Source organism: Amblyomma mixtum, chromosome 6 (genome assembly GCF_055824585.1).
Source record: "Amblyomma mixtum isolate Tamu chromosome 6, ASM5582458v1, whole genome shotgun sequence".
Lineage (NCBI taxonomy): Eukaryota > Metazoa > Arthropoda > Arachnida > Ixodida > Ixodidae > Amblyomma > Amblyomma mixtum.
In genome coordinates this window covers 16,878,125-16,900,840 of record NC_143017.1, presented here as the reverse complement: position 1 = coordinate 16,900,840, position 22,716 = coordinate 16,878,125, and the positions used below count along the sequence as shown (strand labels likewise).

At 46.7% G+C, this 22,716-nt stretch overlaps 1 protein-coding gene across 1 annotated transcript in view; it reads left to right on the top strand.

Moving 5' to 3' along the window:
* The window catches only part of LOC149338295 (uncharacterized), a 101,413-nt gene that overhangs the window by 5,466 nt on the left and 73,231 nt on the right, over positions 1-22,716 (top strand). The gene's annotated exons all lie outside the window — the stretch shown is intronic.

Below are 22,716 nucleotides of genomic sequence, written 5' to 3'. Positions count from 1 at the left end.
ATAATGCTGCAAATACAATCTTGTTACAATATGAAAAATACAACAAAATGCAACAAACACTCGCGTGACAGCATTATCACGGACCTGAAAAATGACAACGGTAATAAACAAACTCGCCTCAATTTGTGGGGAAAATAAATAGCAAAGACAAATGGACGCAACTACTGTACTCTGGGATGAAATGAGGTATTACAAAAGCTCTGGTTTTGATTCTGAAGATAACTGACGCTTTTAAACGCCATGAAACTGGTTGATGAAATGAAGTTTGATATTACTTTTAGTGGCTGTCCGCATGTCGATTTGCTGTATTAATAATTTGTTCTATAATCTTGGAAGGCGATTTTCGGCGCCATCTAGCCCGTGTGTTAGCCTGGTGAATGGCACGTGCCATGTACCTTTATTCCTAAATACATACCTCCTATCATTAAGGCTTTTTAAACTACATAAGGACAAAACGCATTGTTATTAGTTTTTAAGCTACATGTATGTTTATATCGCATCGACAGATTACAGTCTTATAATGTTGGAAAGGGTATTGTGTAATGGGCTTTCATTTGTAACGTTGGCTACGTGACGAAGGGCTTTATTCTGCAGAGAAAAAATCTTATTTATGCTTTCTTTTGATGTTGTGGCCCATACAAGTCCGCAGTAATTTAGTTGGGCATACAACAACGCGTAACATATTAATAACTTAAACTTCAGTGGTAAAATATATCGAAACCTCCACAGTATTCCTGATATCTTGGCAAGATTGGTTAAAGTCACGAAAGGAAATAAATATAGAATTTAATACAAGCGATGGTATTTTTAGATTTAATACCGCAAATACGCTTTAAATTTCGGGGTGGTTTCTTACCTTTTTAATCAAGCACAGATATGGCCCAGGTGCTAGCATCTCCTCCCCATAGACGTCAATACAACTTTGAAAATTGGTTTTTCTATGTGGAATAGAATATTCCATGCAAAGACAGCTCGCACAGCTTTGCGAAATACGCTGAGCGCAGGAAACTAAGGCCGTCCTTGTTTTGAAAAAAAAAGGAGTTTGCGATGATTAAATACCTATGAAGAGTTTCATCATAGGAGATAAAACTCTGACTTGACAACCATACGGAAGCACTCTTCTGATAGTCAGTAGGTTAATAACTCAGAACAACCTGCGGTAAAATGCTCTGGAGCCATGAATTCCGCATTTTCAGGTACGCCTGCAAGTGGCCAAGCCAAAGTGAAACAGTACGGGAATATCTCAAACCCTGACAGGCCTTCTGCAGTGGAAGAAAGAGCGCTTCGGATTATCGGCTTACGCAAAAGATAGACAAGCTCTGTCTTCTTGAACGCCGCGTGAGTTCGGTCACACGACACATCACCACGCTGTCTGAAACGGGGGAAACGTTCAGGAAATATATTTCACCAAGGAGGAGGAGGAAAAACTCAGAGGGTACTTTGACTGTCTAAAGTGCGTAGAGAAGAAAGCGTTTTCCGCTCTACTTTGCCTATGTGACACTGGTGACTGTCACCACTGGATGACGTCACACATAATTGATGACGAAGTAATGACAAATTAATAATTAGTTCCAGCAACCGCAGCGTGTTTCTGCCTGTTGCGGACAGCATCAGTGTTGTTTTCTGCGCGAGAAGGTGGGCCTCGATATGTTCTTGTACTGTGTTATTTATGCCCAGTTTAGGTAGGTAGGATAACTTTATTCGGCTCTAGCCCAAGGTTTTTTTATGTGGTCAGATGAGTCCATCCGCAACGGTCGGTTGCCCCTATTCCAGGGCTCCGCTGGATGCTGCCGTCAGCTGAGCTCGCCGTATCAAACCGATCTGGTCATCGCGGCAGTCGCTGGAGAGCAGACCCTCCCATTGCTCCACACTTGGGTTTTGTATAACTGGGACGATGTCGACTTTTTGACATGCCCATGTGATGTGATACAGTGTAGGTTTTCATGGCACCACGGACAATTGTGTGCGTAAAGTTTGGGGTGAATTTTAATTAGTGTGTTTAGATTTGGATATGACCCCGTTAGAAGTTGTTTCCATGTGACAGGCTCTTCTTTGTTTAAAGATTTGTGCGGTGGTGCGTACCGCATCCTGCTGCCTTTGTAGTTGTTGAGTATGGCCGAGTATTCCTTAGGTACTGGCAGGGATTCCTCAAGGTCGTTGACGTTGGATGCTCGGTAGTTAGTATATCCTCGAGCTATCCTGTCTGCCTCTTGGTTTCCTGCCACCCCCGTGTGCCCCGGTACCCGGATGATCTTATGTTTCATCGGCTTGTGTGGTTTTGCATGTGTTTGTTGCGTCTTGCAGTCTACAGAGCGGAGTATGCGGAGCGCTCTGTGACCGACTCTGCCGCAAAGATAGTTGCGGCAGGCTGCTTGTGAATCAGTAAGAATTGCCAGTGGCCGCCCAGTCCGACAGCCCTCCGCTGCCCCTAGAGCGACGGCCGCTTCTTCAGCCTCAGCTATCGTGCAGTCTTGCAGGGAGGCGCTGGTAATCTCGTGTAATTCCGAGTTGACTACAGCTGCCACTGCGTTGTTGATGTCTTGTCCCCTAGTCATGACATATGTGGCAGCGTCGACATACACTGTTGTATCCTGGGATGCGTGTGTTTTCTGTAAGCGGTCGGCCCTTGCCTCTCTTCGGTCCTTGTGGAGGTTCGGGTCCATATTTCTTGGTATTGGTGCCACCCTGAGCGTGCTGCGGTACTCATCGAGGATCGTTTTAGTTCTCAATATTTCTCGAATTTGTTCGGTGTAGCCCAGTTTCTTTAAAAGAGCTCTGCCTATGGGGGTCTGCTGTAGTCTGCGCATTTGGGCAACATGCTGCGCTTCCCGTAATTCCTCGAACGTGTTGTGCAGTCCCAAGGCTAAGAGCTTTTCAGTTGAGGTGTTATGGGGTAGTCGAAGCGCGGTTTTATACGCTTTGCGTAAAATCGCGTCCGCCTGTTGTATTTCACTTTTGATATGATTGTAGTACGGGAGACTGTATGTCGCCCGGCTGACCACTAGGCTCCTGACCAGCTTCAGTGTGTCTTCTTCTCGCATGCCATGACGTCTATGTGAGATGCGCGTAATCATGCGGGCCACTTGGAGTGTAGATGCCTTTAATAGCGCAAGGGTGTGAGTACAGCGTTGATTTGACTGTATCCACATCCCTAGTACCCGTATGAGTGTCTTCTCGGGTATTGGTTCTCCTTCGAGGTAAACTTGTAGTCGAAGTTCTTTACTGGTAGGGACTGTTCGGTTCCATTTTCCTCTCCAAACCCGTACGAGCTGCAGATTTTTCGGTCGAGCATGCTAGCCCTCTTGCTTTGACATAGTTTTCAACGCAGGTGGCCGCTTCTTGTAGCCTATCCTCTTTCTCGCCGAGTGAGCCAGTGTTAGTCCATATTGTGATGTCGTCGGCATAAATGGCATGGTGGATGTCGTCAATTTCTTTTAGTTGCTTCGCCAGTCCGATCATGGCCACGTTGAATAGCGTGGGTGAAATGACCGACCCTTGTTTAAGGAATTTTTCCGTCGAAGTGTTGACCGGCACTCCGAGAGCGCATTTTTATGCTTTTCTAAGAATTGCCTCTAACTGCTCCTTTTCTTGCTCTAGCGCTGTTTGGTAGGGGACGCCGTATAAGATCCTACTTACCACGAGGGCCTGCACTAGCCTACATGTGGCTTCCTCCTTCATACCTTTTCTTCTGTTGGAAATTCTTGCAATCATCCTGGTGGTCTGTGCTGTGGTATTTGCTAGCTGTCTGATCATGTGATCAATACGACGGTTGCTTTGGATCCACATGCCGAGGATCCTAACTTTCAATACTTCCGGAACCTTCTTATCCCCTATGAGTTTTGTAGATCATACCCTTGTCTGTAGACTCTGATCACCTCGGATTTTTAAGGGGAGCATGCAAGTCCACAGTGTCGGGCGTATGCGTTTAGAGAACGCGACCGCGTGTTGTAGCGCTGGCAGGCCGTGTCCTTTGAACGCAACGCTTTTTGAGGAGAGGAATTGGCGCAGTAATTCTCTGTCATCTCGGTGGACACCCGAACCGCACCATACAGGAAGGGAGGAACGACAACACCCGTTCGGCGCGATGCCTTGCCCTTTGAAGGCAACGCTTTTTGAGGAAAAGTAATGGAGCAGTAATTCTCTGTCATCTCGGTGGACACCCGAACCGCACCGTACAGTAAGGAAGGAACGCCATCCGTTCGGCGTGATGCCTTGCTCTTTGAACGCAACGCTTTTTGAGGAAAGGAAATGGCGCAGTAATTTTCTGTCCTCTCGGTGGACACCCGAACCGCACCGTACAGGAAGGGAGGAACGCCACCACCCGTTCGGCGCGATGCCTTGCCCTTTGAAAGCAACGCTTTTTGAAGAAAGGAAATGGAGCAGTAATTATCTGTCATCTCGTTAGACACCCGAACCACACTGAACAGGAAGAAGGAACGCCACCACTTGTACGGCGCGACGCCTTGCCCTTTCAACGCAACGCTTTTTGAGGAAAGGAAATGGAGCACTAATTCTCTGTCATCTCGGTGGAAACCCGAACCGCACCGTACAGGAAGGCAGGAAGTGGGAGTGAAAGGAGAAAGAGAAAGAGTGGCCTGTAATGAAGAAACTGAAAATTGTATTTGAGGAAAGGAACTTAAGCCGTAACTGTCTCGCATATCTCGGTGGACACCCGTCAAAACGCGGACTCATGTGTCGACACGGCTGCCGATACGGCTGCTAACGACAGTATGAGGCTTTCGCCTTAATAAGGGGAAAGGCAGGCAGCTTGGTGGTGGTGGTAAAACTTTATTTCCCATAGTAGGGGCCCTGAAGGACACTCGGCTAGGCGCAGGGTGTGGAGGGCAGCTCCCACGTAGGCACAGAGAGCCCGAAGCTCTACGCCTAACCGGAAGAATAATCGGTATGCTACCCTACACGTGGTAAAAAGGGTGAAGGAATAAAAAAATGAAATAGAAAGGAGAGTACCAGAAAATTTGTGACTATGAAAAGTCGGCGGTCGTTGAAGTCACCGCCTATCGTGCAGGCCACAAATACGCAGAAGCCCAGTAGCGCCATGGAGACCTTCATCCCCGACGATTGCCGCGGCCAGTCAAAGACGAAAAATAAAGTGAGTCAGTCCAAACTAGATATTTTGCAATGAGAGTTGGCGCACAGAAGTGGTCCCAGTGGTTTGTCGCTTTTCCCTTTCCTACCTGAGAAAAAAAAAAGGCCGGCGCTTAGTCAAAGCAGCAATTACTCCAAGAACCATATGCATTTCCGAATGCACTTTTTCCGAAGGCATTGTCAAAGAGAATCATGCAAGCCAGGCTGCTGAATTACGTCATAGCTCTCAAAACGTATCATGTTTGGATTTTCGCATGCGCCGACTGCGAAAGGCGTCAGCTTGAGCGTGCATGCTTCCTCGGCGTTCTGGTTGTGTGGCTATTCGGCGCTGTGCCATACCAGCTGAGCAAGTGTCGGGGAGATGAGGAGACAAGGGAATAGGCACATTGGTTTTTTCGGAGAGGAAGGGAGGATACGCAGCGCTGCGTGCAGCTAGGTGCGAATAGAAAAAGGCTAGAGAAGGTTAGTATAGGTAAAATCACCAAGAAAAAATAGCGCCTAGCGGGGTGGGGGCTCGCGCTGTTCCAAAAAAGGGCTGGTATAACCTATGGGATAATTTGCGGAGGGACACTGGACGCGGTTTGTTGCCCAATTCGTGGGATTACTCTTGGGGTCCAGAGGCAGGGCAAGTCGTCACTACGCTTCTCGTAATCAAGGACTTGTGGGAGGGAGCTGGTTTTCTGCGATCAGCAGGCAGCAGGTCAACCGCAGCAAGAGCCTTAACTTAGGAAGAGGGGTTGCTCAAGGGCTTGCTGGAGGCCAGAAGCATAGCCTCTGACCAGCCGCAAGGCTAGCCAGGGGCGCAGCAAGGAGCTCCCGACAGCGGTGGCTGCCCACAGGTGGCCGCCACGTCGAATATTCCATGCTGCAGCATCGTTTTTCTTTTTATCCATTATAACTATTAAACACAGGATGAAGTAAGCACAGTTAACCTTGCGATTTGTGTCTGAAAAGAGCAGTAAATATGCGCGAATCATCGGAATGTAACCGCAGCCGCCACTGATTCAAAACTCAGTAATGTCTTTAGCATGTCTAGCCCCTAAGTGAAGCAAAACTTTTCAACGTTGCCTGTACTGCGGCGCTGGTTTAGCAATATTATTTTTCTTTTGAGCCCAGATTATCCGGATATAGAAGTCGCAGCAACGTGTGCAATGACGTGAAAAGTCTCTCTGGCTCATGACATACAGAGCTCCTATTTTCAACCAAACTGTCAGAGGTTGCCTTCACTGCCGCAGGTGAATTAGCTACCTCGCTTTTCATTTTATCCAGTCAGAACTCATAAACACATTATGAAATCATTACAGTACAGCGCAGTAAACCTCGTTAAGCAGGTCTGAAGACAGCAGCAAAATTGGCCGAGTGATCCGAATAGAGCCGCCGCCGCCACAGCTCAATACTCAGCAAAAGTCTTTCTATATCATGACAACTCTAGCTCCTAAATTAAATCAAAAATTTTTGAGACTTCCTCTACTGTCCCTGTGGGTTAGTCATACAGCTTTTCATTTTATGCACTTAAATCTAGTATACGTAGGATGAATTAACCACAGTAAACCGCGTTATTTCGGGTCTGTAAACAGCACCAAAAATTCTCGAATTATCCGAGAATAGCCGCCCATGGCACTTCTGCAAAGTTTCCGAAAAATCTTTCTAGCTCACAACGCATATAGCTCCTTATTTAAAACAAAATTTTAAAAGTTCCCTCTTCTGCCGCTGTGCGTTAGCGATATCATTTTCCTTTTCATTCACATAGAACGAGTAAGCAATTAATAAAATAAGCACCGTAAACCTCCTCTGTTAATTGGGGTCCAAAGAGACCAGCAAATATTCTCAAATTATTTCAATATAGCCGCCACCGGCACTTTTTAAACGTTCAGAGAGGTTCATGACATGTCTAGGTTCTGATTTAAATCAAAATTTTAAAAGTTGTCTCCTCTGCCGCGAAGGGTAAGCCTTCCGCGGCAGAGGAAGCAGCCTTTAAACCACATCGTTTTTGTTTCTTTCCAATTAGAACCAATGAACAGAGGATAAAGTTATGTAGTGAACATCGTTAATTTAGGTCTCAATTATCTGAGTATAGCCACTGCCGCCACTTGTCTACATCCCAAAAAAGACTTTTCAGTGCCTAACATGTCTACATCCTAACTTAAGCCAATATTTTAAAGGTTACCTCTACTGCGGCGCTGGGTTAGCTATATCGTTTTCTTTTTTCCACTTAAAAGTTGTTTGACGAATAAGTATTGCAAACCACTTTAATTCGGGTCTAAGAGAGCATTATAGTCCAGATTACCCGCATACAGAAGTCGAGGCAGCTGCACAAAGCTGTGAAAAGCGTTTATTACTCATAATTTAAAACAAACTTTTTAACGTTGCCTTTACTGCCGCGGTTGGTTATCCATATGATTTTTCGTTTTATCCACGTAGAACTCGGTAGGGGCGACAACGCCTCATAGACATCGGTTAAACGCTGCTGTTTTCCTAATGCAGATCGCCGTCTATCGTGCGGCTGTACTTCGTAGTCAGCTGGTATCAAGCAGGTGTCTGCGAAGGCCGGTTTTCGCCGCCGAGTCCACGCAAATCAGTGATCAACCATCCTAGGCCAGCGCCGTTCAGAGGTGCTCCAGGTCAGAGGCCCAACTGCCATCCGCGATCCTGAGGAATCACGGGACGCCTGGGAAGGTATAAAGGAGGACAGCATCAGCCGACCACCTCACTTGCCAATGGCGACGACGCTTTATCGGCATTGGTTAAGCGGTGCTGTTTTCCTACTGCAGGTTACCTGTCCGCCTGCTTCACTTCAAATAGTTGTGTGCTGTCGTCGCTTCTGCCAAGCAGCGGTATTCTTATGTCACTTCCCTACGGCATTTCTTTCTGCATTGACCTGTCGCGTTGTATCTGTTCTCTTTCATTCCTAGAATCTAAATCTTTTTTTATAAAAAAACCTGCTCGCTGTTGGCTATGTCCAAGGAGATTGCAAAGCTAAAGGAAGAGCTGAGGGCCGAGTTCAAGGTGGAGATGACAGCTTTTAGACATGCGATAGAACAAGACCTGCGGAATGAGACCTCTGAGTTAAAGAATGAGCAGCATGCTACGATCCAAAGTATCGCATTTTCTCTGGTATCCATTGGGGATCTAAACAAAAACTTTAAGCTGTAGAGTCCGTGAATGGTCACCAAAAAAAAAAAAAAGAAAATGCCCTGCTCCAGGCTATGTCCGTAGAGCCAGAAACCAAAAATGTAAACTTGGAATAGCGGCTAGTTCTTCCACAGCAGTCCTCACGAAATACAAATTTAGAAATTCCATGTGTCGTCAAAGAAGAGGGCGAAAGTGTGGCTGGCTTAATGTCTTCGCTCGGAGAGCCTATCAAAGAACCGATTGCGGATAGGATAGGATAGGATAGGATAGGATAACTTTATTTGGCTCTAGCACAAGTGTTTTTTATGTGGTTAGATGAGTTCATCCGCAACGGTCGGTTGCCTTTATTCCAGGGCTCCGATGGATGCTGCCGTCAGCTTAGCTCGCCGTATCAAACCCATCTGGTCATCGCGGCAGTCGCTGGAGAGCAGACCCTCCCATTGCTCCACACTTGGGTTCTGTATTAGAGCTGTGCACGGGCTCGGGCCGGCCCGAAAGCCCGTACCCGGCCCGGCCCGCGGGCCGGGCTCGGGCCTTGCGGAAGTCTATTCACCCGGGCCCGGGCCGGGCTCGGGCCACGGTATATTTGTCTCGGACGGGCCGGCCGGGCTTCGCGATCGCGATTGGTCCCGCGTGGCTCCAGCCGCCCTACTGTTGCAAGGTTCGAAACTAATCTCCACATGAGTGGTCTCACGAGCCCAAATGACACTGCACAAAGGAAGGTGTTGTGTGTCGAACCGAAGGCACTCGCAAAAGTACCCTCCGCCACGCGTTGACGGGGGCAGGGTGGGAGGGGTGGGGGGGGCAGGGTGGGAGGGGTGGGGGGGGGGGTCATTATCACATGTACGGGACAACAGGATTCTCGCTCGTGCGGCAACAACGACGTGTTGTGACCATTATCTTCTTGCTCGCCATGGCTACCTGCGTAGGCGCAAAGTTTAGTTGTCGTCACGTGAATGCACGGAGGTCGCGCGACTCGATTAGTCACGGAGGACAGCGAAATCGGGCACCAAACATGTCGCTGGCGACTCATTGGGGTCGCCCCCTCCGTGACGATGCGAGTGGCTCCGCGAGTCTCCAGAGTGAATTAGCCTTTAGTCAAAAGTGTAGAGCTCTGCGGGTTTCCGGGTAGTAAGGTTCCTGTAGTATTCATGGAAGTCATATTCACTTAAGGGGGCAGAACTAGGAATTTGACCTCCAGGCTTGGAACTCTAGGAATGCATCACGAGCCACACCGTGTGACTCAGAACCAAACCCCCTAGGCTCTAAACTTTGGACAAAAGCTGTTCCTACTACCTTCTGCGAAAAGTGTGAATTTAGCCACGGTGCGCTGGGGCTTTGCAGGCACAGCAGGAAGTGCTTTGTGTTAGCACCATCAAGTAAGGAATGTACTAGGAGGGTAGAAAGTACAAATGCTAACAAAAAGCAAACAAAAGCTAGGTGGGGCTCGAAACGCATTTTCGTTTCTAGCAGGTACCAATGCTGGAAGCCACTAGTTCTAGGAGCCTTGCAGTATGAAGGGTAGTATGAAGCGAAGGTGAGGCTGCGTACGGCGCACGTGGGGTCGCCCTTGCAACGCATACAGTTTAGCCAAGCATTGGTGGCAAGGGAAGATTTTCTAATGAACTGCGGCACTGGCTGTTGACGGGAGGTTGTCAAACGGAACGTCACTGCCAGCGCAAGAGAGGTCCTTTTTTTTGCAGCAGCAGCGTCCGGGGAAAGGATTGACTTCTTTGACTCGCCGTTGTCGGTATCAAGCGAAGGGAAAGATGGGACGTTTTGTCCAATTCTCGGGAAGACCTGGGACGTTTCGCGCTTTTCTCGGGAAGACGATTCGAAACGCACCTAAAGCACCGCGGCAGGGATTGCATTCTCTCTTCTACTTCCGACAGAGGCTTGGTTGTGGTGTTTCCCCGTATTTGCTTGCCAGCGAAGTAAACACAGCCCCTTCCTTCCTGTGAACAGCAGAAGCAAGAACATAGCCGCAACGTCGCCGTTTCCAGGAAAAAGCCATGCTGCAGCTTAATTATTGGCTGGCTTATCCTTTGACAACACAAACAGCGGCCAGTCGCGGCACGGCATCTAAGGCTTACGAGACCACGCCTCTGTCATTCCGTTTCGTACTTAAGAACAGTTCGTTCATTTCGTACACGTTATGAGCTTGAAGCATTCAGGCGTGTACCATGGAGAAGTTCAGCGCCGAATACCTTAGAAGCGGAATTTCCAGCGGACGCTTTAAGCTTAATCCCAAACCAGATGCTAAGAGCGCTGTATGGGACAAGTTTCTCGTCGTCAGTGAGTGTGCAACGAATTCTCCCGTGGGTCATGTACAGTGCAAGATGTGCAAAACGTTCTTCGCCTACGAGTCTTCTAAAACTGGAACATCGCGTCTGCAGAGGCACCGGTGTAAAAACAGCTCAGCCAACGCAAGTACAATAACTTCGTTTCTGAAACCGTCAAGCTCACAGCTTCCAGCATCGGCGAAGGAAAAGTTGACTGCAGCTTTAGCACACTTCTGTGCTAAATATATGCGTCCATTTGACGTGGTCAGTGGCAGTGGCTTTGCAAAAGTAGCACAAGAGTTAATCAGCATTGGTCCTCGCCATGGCAATGTCGATGTCCGTGATGTCCTTCCTCATCACACTACTGTCTCCAGAAAAGTAGCCGACCTATCAACGCAAATTCGAGGCAACTTAATGCCGAATGTTGCCACAGCTATGATCGAGGGTCGCTGTGCGATCACTACGGACATGTGGACAGACGATTTTCGCAAAGTGGCGTACACGACGGCTACGGCACATTACATTGACAGCGAGTGGTGTCTGCACGCCCACGTTCTTTTTACTTGTAATTTTTCTGAGGAACGCAAGACTGGGGAAAACATTCGGAAAGAGTTGCAACGCTGTTTTTCTAAACTGGGGATTGACAGGGATGCTCTGCAGAAGGCTACGTTCGTGACTGACCAGGGTGCGAACATCATGTGTGCTCTCCAGTCCTACAACAGAATGAACTGCAGCTCGCATCTTCTCAATACCGTTCTTCGGAACACATTCTCTGAAGATTTCATTCAAGCTGAAGCCCCATGTGTTAGTGAGACACTGGAAAATGTCAAATCAGTTGTGAAATTTCTTAAACAAAGTGGCCTAGCCAGCCAACTCAATCAAACCGTTCGCCAGGAAGTTCCGACAAGGTGGAATTCTAAACTTTCTATGCTGAAATCTATATTCGGCCAAATTGCAGAAATTGAAGCTCTTCTTGCAGTGAGGAACTCTTCCATCATGGACAACTTGGACAAGACGGTTCTCAAGGAACTAATCGCATTTCTGGAGCTGTTTTCAGAAGCAACAAGAGCCCTGGAGGCGGAAAAAACACCAACGTTGCCTTTGGCCTTACTGCACTTTGCCAAACTTGAAAGAATTCTTCATGACCAAATCCATCTATCAAATGCCACAGGAATGGCGAAAATTCAACAACGCACCCAACATTTCCTGAAGAAAAAGGTTATCCTGACCATGGAGCACAAGATAGCAACGATGTTCTGCCCAAAATTTCGGCACCTTAGGATGCTTTCCGCCGAGGAGCGCGATGAAGTGTACGGGCGCATACGAGAGCTCGTCGCGTCGACACCACAGGAGTTGCCGGAAACTATGCAAGAACAACCTCCTGCGAAAACACCGTGCATAGATTTGTTCAGCGAGTGGAGCGACGAAATCAGCAATCAGAGTGCCGAAAGAGACGAGCTGAGCGAGTACTTGGCCACAGAGTCGACCCCTTGCTCAGAGTTTGAGCTATCACAGTTTTGGAGAAGCAAGGCAGCGACGTACCCAAAGCTTTCTCTTCTTGCCAAGAAAGTGTTAGCCATTCCGGCTACCAGTTCAAGCAGCGAGAGAAATTTCAGCGCTGCCGGGTTCATTATGCAGGAGCGCCGCACTTGCCTCAAGCCGTCATCAATGGACGATTTGTTGTTTTTACATAATAACTTTGAGTGATAACTCTCTACATGCGCCGTATTTGCATATACTCACTAATTTTCATCTAGACCATGAGAGCCGAGCATTTTAAAAACATTGAAATAAACTGATTTTCCTTAAATTATCTCTTTCTGTTTCATCCTCACTTCAATTTCAGTTTTGCAGGTCGGGCCGGGCCTCCGTCAGTAGTGTAGGGCTCGGGCCGGGCGCGGGCTGAAATTTGCGGCCCGTGCACAGCTCTATTCTGTATAACTAGGACGATGTCGACTTTTTGACATGCCCATGTGATGTGATACAGTGTAGGTTTTTCATGGCACCACGGACAATTGTGTGCTTAAAGTGTGGAGTGAATTTTACTTAGTGTGTTTAGATTTGGATATGACCCCGTTTGAAGTTGTCTCCATGTGACAGCCTCTTCTTTGTTTAAATATTTGTGCGGTGGTGGGTACCGCATCCTGCTGCCTTTGTAGTTGTTGAGTATGGCCGTGTAGTCCTGAGGTACTGGCAAGGATTCCTAAAGGTCGTTGACGTTGGATGCTCGGTAGTTAGTATATACTCGAGCTATCCTGTCCGCCTCTTGGTTTCCTGCCACCCCCGTGTGCCCCGGTACCCAGATGATCTTATGTTTGATAGGCTTGTGTTTTTTTGTATGTGTTGGTAGCGTCTTGCAGTCTACAGAGCGGAGTATGCGGAGCGCTCTGTGACCGACTCTGCCGCAAAGATAGTTGCGGCAGGCTGCTTGTGAATCAGTAAGAATTGCCAGTGGCCGCCCAGTCCGATAGCCCTCCGCTGCCCCTAGAGCGACGGCCGCTTCTTCAGCCTCAGCTATCGTGCAATCTTGCAGTGAGGCGCTGGTAATCTCGTGTAATTCCGAGTTGACTACAGTTGCCACTGCGTTGTTGGTGCCTTGTCCCCTTGTCATGGCAGATGTGGCAGCGTCCACATACACTGTTGTATCCTGGGATGCGTGTGTTTTCTCTAAGCGATCGGCCCTTGCCTCTCTTCGGTCTTTGTGGAGGTTAGGGTCCATGTTTCTTGGTATTGGTGCCACCCTGAGCGTGCGGCGGTACTCAACGGGGAATCGTTTCAGTTCTCAATATTTCTCGAATTTGTACGGTGTAGCCCAGTTTCTTTAAAGGAACTCTGCCTGTGGAGGTCTGCTGTAGTCTGCGCATTTGGGCAACATGCTGCGCTTCCCGTAATTCCACGAACGTGTTGTGCAGTCCCAAGGCTAAGAGCTTTTCAGTTGAGGTGTTATGGGGTAGTCGAAGCGCGGTTTTATACGCTTTGCGTAAAATCGCGTCCACCTGTTGTTTTTTTACTTTTGATATGATTCTAGTACGGGAGACTGTATGTCGCCCGGCTGACCACTAGGCTCCTGACCAGCTTGAGTGTGTCTTCTTCTCGCATGCCATGACGTCTATGTGAGATGCGCGTAATCATGCGGGCCACTTGGAGTGTAGATGCCTTTAATAGCGCAAGGGTATGAGTACAGCGTTGATTTGACTGTATCCACATCCCTAGTACCCGTATGAGTGTCTTCTCTGGTATTGGTTTTCCTCCGAGGTAAACTTGTAGTCGAAGTTCTTTACTGGTAGGGTCTGTTCGGCTCTTTTTTTCTCTCCAAACCCGTAACAGCTCAGATTTTTCGGTCGAGCATGCTAGCCCTCTTGCTTTGGCGTAGTTTTCAACGCAGGTGGCCGCTTCTTGTAGCCTATCCTCTTTCTCGCCGAGTGAGCCATTGTTAGTCCATATTGTGATGTCGTCGGCATAAATGGCATGGTGGATGTCGTCGATTTCTTTTAGTTGCTTCGCCAGTCCGATCATGGCCACGTTGAATAACGTGGGTGAAATGACCGACCCTTGAGGTGTTCCCTTATTAGGCGTTCGAAACTTCTCGGACCGAAGTTCTCCTGTACGGATGGTTGCAGTTCTGTTTGATAGAAATGCTTTGACGAAGCTGTGAGTCCTGCGCCCGCAGTTCAGGTTGTCCAGGCCCGTAAGGATTGCTTCGTGGCGCACATTGTCAAAAGCCCCTTTGATGTCTAGGGCCATTATCGCGTTTTCTCCGTCCCTAGGAACGTTCCGAAGTACACCTTCATATAATTGGAGGAGTACATCTTGGGCTGATAATTTTGCTCTAAAGCCGAACATGCTGTGAGAGATCAGTTCGTTGTCTTCCATGTAGTTTTGAAGTCTCTGCGTTACCACTCGCTCGTATAGTTTTCCCAGGCATGACGTAAGCGAGATCGGCCTGAGGTTTGGTATCTGCAGTTTCTTGCCTGGTTTGGGTATCATCACCACTTCGGCATGTTTTCACTCCTCGGGGACAGTTTCAGCTTCCCAATGTTTGTTGAGGAAGTCTGTCAGTCCAGCGACCAGCGCATCGCTGCGGTTGCGGATGAGTGCGTTGTTTATTAAAGCGACATAGAGACCTGTCACCGTGCACTCACTCGAAACACTTAGGAGATCAGCATGGTTCTCCAGTTTAAATCAAGAGGTAAACGCGGTGCCACATTGAGCAAAGCCAGGAAAATAAGGCTCACAAACAAGGATGTACGTTTTGAAGATACGACTCTAATCTACATCGATGATTAGCTTTGTCCAGATTTGAGGAAACTTCTCGGAATTGCAGTGACATGGAAACACGAACATAAATGGAAATCTGTGTGGGCAAGCAATGGCGAAATCTGTGCTAGGCAGTCTGATAACTGTGAAGTTGTATTTATTCGCAGCGAAAGGGACCTTCCCAAGACCACCTCCACTGTCTCACCGACTTCCGAATAATGGCAAAGGCTCTCCCGCACTGTACAAACCTTAGCGAACAATCAAAGACGCCAGTTCTGCACATTAATGCAAGATCGGCAGTGGGCACGGCGGAGGCATAGCGACAATGCCACTCACGAATCCTTTCCTGTTTTTCGTCCAGGCCGTGCTTTTCACCTGCTCGATACCCTCAACCGCCGAGGTACGCTGCAGCTTTTCTGCGACAGCGGAGAGGGATTACTGCATGGTCAAGCCTACCAGTCCTCAAAGATGCGACATCAGTGACATGTTCCTGAGCATGCGCACTTCGGCGTCACCACCTGCTAGACTTTCTTTGCCGTCGTCGGTTACGTCACCGTTCTGGCAGCGTGAAAGAGCGACCACTTCACGGATCCCGGCCAGTGGGCGCGGCGTAGGGATAGCGACAATAACGCTCACGAATCCTTTCCTATTTTTCGTCCAGGTTAAAGATGATCGTCTTGCGTACGCCTATCGCAGTAAGAATGCCTGCCTTTTGCTTCTGCCGTGCCCACGGTCTTTGAGTGATGTGCTTACGATGATTTACCATTGCTTTGTGAACCTGCTGCCTTCTTGCGGTGATGTAGAGATGAATCCGGGACCGTGTACTGAGGAGATGCTTTCAACTCTAATTGAGGATGTTCGGGAACTCAAACAAAATTTGAAAGGCACTAACAGCAAACTGATCGATGCGTGTTATAAGCTGTCTTCAATTAATCAAAAGATTGATGAGATTTCGACCACGGTAACTGATTACACAAGTAAAGTAGATGAACTTCAGTCAACTGTCGAGAAACTTGCTTTGAAGGTAGATGACTTCGAGAATAGGAGTAGAAGAAACAAGCTGATTGTGTATGGCATAAAATAAGAGATAGAAGAAAACCATCAGAGCCTTGAGAAGATCGTTTGCGAAACCATTCTGGCCGACACACTGAAGTTTCCAAATGTGGCTATTGAGCGTATTCATAGAATCGGTCGTCCGGCTGAAGAGAAGTGCCGACCTGTCATTTTTAAACTTGTGGAAGGCAGAAACAAGGCTTACATTCTCATGAATTACAAGAAGCTGAAGGGCACAGAATATAGTATATTGGAGGACTTCTCCCAGCGGGTACAGTCAATCCGAAAAAAACTCTGGGCTGCTACTGCTAAAAACAGAACCAAGGAGACAAAGTCATGCTATCGTTCGATAAAATTAAAATAAATGGTAAGCTGTTCCGGTGGGATGAAGCGCAAGATAAATTAGTTCCACTTGGTTCAAGACGACAGCCTCAATACAACATCAAAAGGAAAGACGGTCGTGTAAATCGAGAACCAAGCCGCACAGAGGCAGTTAAACAGTAATTTCGTGTTCTGAATATGAATGCTCGCCATATTCTGAATAAAACTGAGGAACTAGAAAGTGTTCTTTTAGCGTATGAGCCGGACGTTGCAGTGCTCACTGAAACCTGTAAAGACGTGGTACCTGATTGGCGTGAAATTGTCCGCCACGACCGCAGCTCCAGAGGGTATGGCGTAGCCATTGTGATAAAGAAATCAACAGATTATACGCTTCTACCACATGACACTAGCGCAGAAAGGGTCTGGATTCTGTTTCATACTTCCAAACACAGCATTCTTATTGGCGCCGCTTACAGGCCACCAAATTCAAATTTGAGTGCACTTGAGACACTGTATGATTTTCTGCATGAACACAAAAAGCGATACGCCCATAACATTTTGTGCGCTGATTTTAACTTGCCAAAGTTAAACTGGGAATCGTTGAGTGTTTCGTCTGCATGCCGGCATTCTGATTTGCTACTTGATATTGCTTTTGTTGCGAAGTAATACTACTTTCACTTTCAGCTCCTTGCGTGGCGAGTCCACGGTAGCTACCATAGACCTTGAGCGGCGCGCCTAGCGGTGTGACGTCACAGCTGCAAGAACAGGGCTCCAACTTGTGCCGTCGCGAGGCGTGGCCGCGCGTGGTGGCTGCTGCCTAACTCCTGCGCTCGCCGCGCGCGGCGTGCCTAGCGGTGTGACGTCACAGCTGCAAGAGCAGGGCTCCAACTTGTGCCGTCGCGAGACGAGGCCGCGCGTGGTGGCTGCTGCCTAACTCCTGCGCCCGCCGCGCGCGGCGCGGATTGGATTGCATTGGATTGGATTAGATAAGATTGGATTGGATTGTATGACGGATGCATCATCACAAGTCTAACCACAAGCACCACCACCAGCTACACTGCCAGCTGAACCATGGCGTAGCTACGGATATTGCTTTCGCAATTACCGGGCTTAACCAGGCTAAGCCACAGTCATTTTTTTTCATTTAATTTGAAGCAGGTTGTGGTTGAACCATCGCGGGTGACTGCGACCATGAGTTCTCTTTTAGACCTTGTGTTTGTATCTGCTGTTTTTATTTATTTATTTATTATTTTATTATTAGTACCTCAAATGCCCCATGGTGTGGGGTATTACATGAGGGATGGGCATAATGTTCAAGTGAAGAGTGGTTCGATGGCAGTCTTGAAGGAATGTGGGTCGGAGTGGTGCACAGCGTCGACAGGCAGTTTGTTCCACTCCCGAGCGGTCTGAACAAAAAACGAACGAAGATGGGCTGTGGTCTGTGCTGGGGGTGGATAGACGGTTTTAGGATGGCTGGTGCGGCTTGACTGTCGATGAAGTGGTAAGATTGCTGAAACATTCAGTGGCGTATGGTAGAACTTGTGAAAAAGGCACAGCCTGAAGATGCAGCGTCGCTTTTCAAGATTAGTAAGATTAGCCCGTGATTTGAGTGCAGTGACACTCGAATGATAGGAGTAGTCTGAGAAAATAAACCTTGCAGCGCGATTTTGTAGAGCTTCGAGGGTGTTAGAAAGATTAGCTTGATGGGGATCCCAGACTGAGCATGCGTATTCTATTTTAGGCCTGATAAATGTAAGATAAGTAAGTGTTTTCACGGATGCAGAGGCTAGGCGCAAGTTTCGACGGAGGCAACCAAGAGTGCGATTGGCTTCGTTAGTAATGTTCATTATATTCTCTGACCAGGTTAGTGTATCTGAAAGGGTGACGCCAAGGTATTTGTAAGAGTGGACAGATGAGATTACCGAGCCACAAATGGTGTAACTTGATGCCTGATAGTCTTTCCGACCGTGAAAGGAAAGCAAAGACGTTTTCTTAGTGTTTAGGCACATTAAACATTTGTCGCACCAAGTTTCAATTCGTTTAAGGTCATCCTGTAAAATTCTGCAGTCAGAGGTGGTGTGGACGGGGCGATAAAGTACGCAGTCGTCTGCAAAAAGGCGGATGTTAGAGGATATGTTACTGGGCAGGTCATTAATATAAATTAGAAACAGCAATGTTCCGGGTACTGTACCTTGGGAGACTCCGGTGAGGACTGGAGAAAAAGACGAGGAGCGGTTGTTAGCGTACACAAATTGCTTTCGGTTCGTAAGGAAATTAGAAATCCAATCTAATACAAGGGATTAATGCACAATCTTGAGAGTTTAAGTAGTAGTCTCTGATGGGGAACTTTATCGAAGGCCTTTTCGAAATCTAAGAACAGCGCGTTTACAGGTATATTGTTCAGGTCTAGGTTAGAGTTTATGTCATTTATGAATGAAGCTAACTGTGTATCACATGAGAGGCCCTTGCGAAAGCCATGTTGTCTAGGATTGAAAAAATTAGCAGATATTAAAAATTTTACTATGTGAGAGTAGAGGACGTGTTCCATTACCTTGGAACAAACACTTGTTAGTGAAATGGGACGATAACTGGAACATAAATGTGAAGGACCTTTTTTCGGGACTAGAACTATTTTGCCCACGTTCCAGTCTTCCGGCACCACTCGTGATGGCAATGACTGCTGAAAAACATTGCATAGGATCAGACTTACAACAGTTTTTGTGTTTTTTAGTACTTTAGTGTTGATACCATCAACTCCGGATGAGGATGTTACCTTTAGTGATTCAATTAATTTGGCTATACCGGAGGCATTAAAAGTTATGTCGGACATGAATGAATGGTGGCACTCGGGAAAATCTGGCAAATTATGATCACGTTCTATTGTGAAAACAGAGCAAAATGCGGTGTTAAGTTCTTCGGCTGCTTGACTGTCTGGAATCGGACAATTCTGGCTGTCGTACAGTTTTAATGGCTGAGAGCGCTTTGGGTTAATCGCATTCCAGAATTTTTTAGGATTAGTTTTTATCATGTTCAGAAGAATTTCAGAATAAAAATGGCGCTTTGTTTTGCTAGCTTGTCATTCGAAATCCTTTTCTGCAGCGTAATACTTTTGCTAGGTGCACTGCGTGTTAGTTCGTTTAGCAGAGCGAAAAAGTCTTTTCTTTTGATTATTGAGGAGTTTGAGCGCATGCTTGAACCATGGTGATGGCTGTTTTTCTGTTACAGTGATACTGGGTATGTATGTTAGTACCAGGTCACGTATTTTATTCTTGAACAGCAACCAGTTAGTTTCTACGGAGCGTATCGAAAAGTCACGAAGAAGCCAGATGGAAAATTCTTCGAGTGCTTTGTTAATTGCAGAATAATTGCCTTTCTCTTAAAGTGTTATTGTTTTTGTTATTTTCGATGGATGCAGTAAATTAAAGTATAAGGAACCATGAACAACAGAATGATCGCTAAGACCAGGCAAGTATGTGATTGGGGAAAGCTTGTCAGATTGAGTTGTAAGTATCAGGTCTAACGTATTGGATGAATTTATGCCAGACCGCGTCGGCTGTGAAACTACTTGTGTTAGTCCAAAGTTAACGCATGTGTTTAAGAAGTCGCTTTCAGCATTGTTTTTGGATAGGGTTGAGGCGGTGTTTGACCAGTTAATGGAAGGGAAGTTAAAGTCACCGAAAATCATAATGGGCTATTGATTATAGGTTGCGGTAACAGAAAAAAGCACCTCGTGAAATTCAGCGACAAAAGAACTACTTGCGTCTGGGGGACGATAACAAGCGCCGATTACTAAGGGGGGATAACAGGAGTTGCTGAGAACGAATATTATTTCCAGTGCGGATGAAGTTTTAATTTCGATGCATTGAAGGCTTCTCTGGGCAGCAGTTAGAACGCCACCTCCCCTTTTGTTAGTTCTGTCACGGCGAAAACCATTTAAATCGGAAGAGAGAGAAAGGATATCCGAGTCGGCAATTGAAGAGTTTAACCATGTTTCTGTAAGAATAATGAGGTTAGACTCTGTGGTGTGAATCAGATTACGAAGAGCATCAAGTTTAGGCTGGAGGCTTCTAACATTAGTGTATAAAAAGGAAGTGTTGGAAGGGCTAGAGCGGGGACGATTGGCTTCTACGAGTTTAAAGCGTGTGGCACTACCTTCTGAGTACTGTGATCAAACGTGTATGTTTTCTTCCCGGTGATTAGCTTGTCTTGTCGAAGTTTGAATTTTTTTTCGTCTTGTGCTTTGCAGAATTTAACAAGATGCTTCCTGGCCTTGACGGTGTTTGGGCAGTAGTCCTCAGATATGCTAAACTCTATACCTTTCAACATTCTGGTGCATGAAAGAACCTTTTCCTTCACTTTAAAATGTGCAAATTTAACAATGATCGGCCTATTCCTGTTCGCCCTAAACTTTCCTAATCTGTGGGCTCTTTCAATGTCCACAGGATTAATAGTCGTCTTTAATTTTGAGCTGCAGTGTTCGATAATAGTGACCTCTGACTGGGCCCATGTTTCCTGCTCGTTATCTTCGTGGCCAAAGAAAAGTATGTTTGACCTTCGGGACCGATTTTCTGAGATATCAAGTCTAGCTATGATAGTGGCAATGTCATTCGCTTTTTGCTCAGACAGCGCCTGGATGTCGTCTACCTGTTCTTTTATTGCTAATAGTGATGAGCAGTCGGTTTCAATTTTTGTAAGTCGATTCGTGATTTCTGCAAACGTTTGGTCATTTTCGGAGAGCTTAAGGCGGATGGATTTCATTTCGGTTAGGAGCGTGGCTTGACTGGATTGGATTTCATTCAGGGCCTGAAGTATATCGTTAGGTGGCTGACTATCGCCGTGGCGAGTGGTGGGACCAGGGTTGAGTTCTACGTCGCCTGATAAAATTAGAAAGCGCATGATAACATGATAGCATTCACAGGCAATACCAATACAACACATTGGGCTTGGAAGCACCACTAAAGCCGCATAGCGGGTGCGGCGTGCAAATAGGGAACATGAAGTGTTTACCTGCAGGACGAACAAACGTCGCAGGTGAGTTGTAGTCGACATAGCTGCGGTGCTGCCAAGCCCATTGAAGGCGACGCGGGGTGATGCTGGGCTTATAAAGGGGTGATGCGGCGAGGAGGTTGATTTCCGGTGGTTAGCTATCGCTGATGCTTACAGTGGCAGCGATCATCTCGGAGCTTGTTCTTGAACGGGTGTTGCCGGGCACTGACGGGGCTTTGCTGCTGGCATGTAGTCAGGAGGACGGATGCGATGCAGCGGTACGGGGGTCGGACGGTCTACCGTTGGCAGCCAGGCTGTAGTTTACGGCTAGGGTTTACGGTAGATATTATGCCTGGTATATCCGACCACGGTCTAGTGCTCTTCAAAACCAAACTGGCACGTCTAATAACACGCAGAACAATGAAATAATTTTATGACTTCAATAACACTGAGGATGAAAGTATTTTAGATCTTCTTGAACAAGACTACGACAAATTTTCTGCTACTTACATTATTTATTTATTTATTTAAAGATACTGTCAATCCACTGGGGATTTTAACAGGAAGGGCGCTGGAACAAGGCACATCAAAGTAAAAACTACAACAACGTCATGAATAATGGACACAAAGAGTGAACAAGAAGAAGGATTGAAGGGCAATATAAACGACTACAGTGTCGCACTTAATTAAGGTTCAATACATAAAAGTCACGGGTACAGCAATAGGATCATCGGATTGTACAGTTAGTTCAAGACAAGATAACATAATCAACACATGGGATATATATGACATTAGAAACGAACAAGCACTGGTAAGAAAAATAGCAAGGCAAAAAGGAAGTTGTCAACAAAGGTTCAGAATTCAAGTGTGTTTACGAGTGAAGATAATTTTCTACTGACTGAGTGAAGATATCTAGTGATGTGCTGCGGGTAATAATTGACAGCGACATGAGTCCGAATGACTTGTGGTTGTGTTTTAAAAATGCAGTGCACAGGTGTATGCATCGGTACGTCCAGCTGAGGAATAAAAAAGTCCATAGAGCCAGAGTCCTTGGATTAAACTTGAAATACTTCGTTTCAGTCGCCGTATAAAACGCCTTTCTCACAATATGCCGAAAGTTGGACACAGTACTCTGGCATCACTTCGCAGAGGCTTAAGAAACAAAATAAAAGTATCAAAATTTCAATACTTTAATGTTAAACTACACAAATTTCTCGTTAACGATCCGCGAAAATTCTGGACTCATCTTACAGAAAAAAAAGACGCCGTTAACAAATTGACAATAAATGATGTCGACGTTACTGATAACCAAAAAATAGCGACAACATTTAATGACTATTTCTCTTCCGTGTTTCTGGTGGGTGGTGACCGGATAACTGATTTAGGTCAAGCAATCTTCATATTCCCGACCTTGTTATAAGTGAAGCAGTCATTTTATCCACTCTTCTTCACCTAAATATAAAGAAATAATCTGGGCCAGATGATATTCCCAATACGTTTCTTTACAGGTACACGGAATGGTGCGCGAAATACCTTTTTATTATTTTCAACGCTAGTCTGCGTAAAGGTGAGGTCCCCA